The sequence below is a fragment of the Mytilus galloprovincialis genome, chromosome 1 (assembly GCF_965363235.1).
Source record: "Mytilus galloprovincialis chromosome 1, xbMytGall1.hap1.1, whole genome shotgun sequence".
NCBI classification, from domain to species: Eukaryota; Metazoa; Mollusca; class Bivalvia; order Mytilida; family Mytilidae; genus Mytilus; species Mytilus galloprovincialis.
The window spans coordinates 45473618-45475279 of record NC_134838.1 but is presented as its reverse complement, the minus strand read 5'-3'; the positions used below and the strand labels follow the sequence as shown (position 1 = coordinate 45475279).

Here is a 1662-nt window from a genome sequence, read left to right as displayed (position 1 = left end):
TCACGTTGAAAACACCGGTTCTCGTCCGATCACCGAAGTTAAGCAACGTCGAGCCCGGTTAGTACTTGGATGGGTGACCGCCTGGGAATACCGGGTGTTGTAGACATTTCTTTTCTTTTTCTTTTTTTAATATTTGTATTTTTTTCGCACCTTTAGAGACGTGAAAAAGTTTATAGATTTTATTACTTAAACATGAATTTTTGATAGCAAGGTTTAGAACAGTAGCAACGTTGGTCAAACAAAGTTTTCTCCCCTTGCTACTGTTCTATAATCGAATGTCATAGCGACGGCTTCTGAAACTGAGGCTATACGTTGGATTTCACACGGCAAACCGGGTAAGTGATTTTTTTTCTCTCCTCTCAATTTGTCTCCTTTCAAGACTGCTCTGCCGTGTATGCCGTTTTTTGCACGTCTCTGTATTTGTTTCACAGCTGCGTTTTATATCATGGAATAAGACTGCCCTTTTCTTTTCAGACGAAACGATATTCCCCGCTTTTACCGAAATTATTATAGTGTTTGTATGCAAGATTTGCCCGTGAATTTCGTTTGACTTCAAATTTCTGCGGACCCATCCCGCTGTGCGATTTTTTTTTCTTTTTTTTTTCTTTTTTGTGTAGGGCAGTTTTTATTTTTCAATTGAAATATCAAATTCTGCTTGTTTTATAAATTATATCTGAAACTGGTTAATTTGATACACATTTTGTAAAGGAATGCTGTATAGACGACTTCCGGCAGCTCCTAACTTTATATACAGAAAATTTTAACACTTCTGTGTCTACGACCATATCACGTTGAAAACACCGGTTCTCGTCCGATCACCGAAGTTAAGCAACGTCGAGCCCGGTTAGTACTTGGATGGGTGACCGCCTGGGAATACCGGGTGTTGTAGACATTTCTTTTCTTTTTCTTTTTTTAATATTAAATTTTGTATTTTTTCGCACAAAAGATAAGAAGCACCAAATTCTTCATTGTTCCCTGTAAACTAATAAATTAAATTAACAAATATGGTGAAGTGATAAAATAATTATTATAGTCGTTTATGCATTTTTTCACTTCTTATACTTAAGAAATTCGTCAATAAAACATTTTGTTTTACATTCTAAATTCCCTGAAAAACGATTTTATTTTACAGTTCCGAACAGTTGTGTATTTTAGACTTCAAGTACATTTTGTAATTTTGTTATGTTATGTCTCTGTCAATGTTTAACAACCTCTGGTCCTGCGACTTCAAATCTCCCCCAAAAAATACCAAAAATAAACCACAAAAAACAAAAACAAAAACCAAAAGCAAACTATTACTACACACATAAATATATAAGTTAAAACAAGATAAAAGAAAGAAACAAACAACAACAACAACAAAACAAAGTGTACACACGTACACACAGGATAAACCAAAAATGTCCCATGCACAAGCCATATTCTGAATTCACACACTTGAAGAAGAAGTATGATCCCAAGCTCCAACCGACCCATGCATCTAAATAAACTCATCATACCAGGATTGAAATTTTATATTTGTGCCAGACGCGCGTTTTGTCTACAAAGGACTTATCAGTGACGCTCGAATAAAAAAATGTTAAAAAGGCCAAATAATGTACGAAGTTGAAGAGCATTTATGAGCATTTAAGTCAAACCCAGACAAGGGTAAGACTTGTGTGT

The 1662-nt window shown here is 35.2% G+C and overlaps 1 non-coding gene and 1 pseudogene across 1 annotated transcript; both read left to right on the top strand.

Annotated features, from left to right (window-relative positions):
• LOC143061553 (5S ribosomal RNA) lies at positions 1–106 on the top strand (annotated as a pseudogene).
• A 667-nt stretch (positions 107–773) lies between these two features.
• On the top strand, positions 774–892 carry LOC143061542 (5S ribosomal RNA). Its single transcript, XR_012974451.1, has one exon. It is a non-coding gene; the product is annotated as a 5S ribosomal RNA (ribosomal RNA).
• The last annotated feature ends 770 nt before the right edge of the window (positions 893–1662 follow it).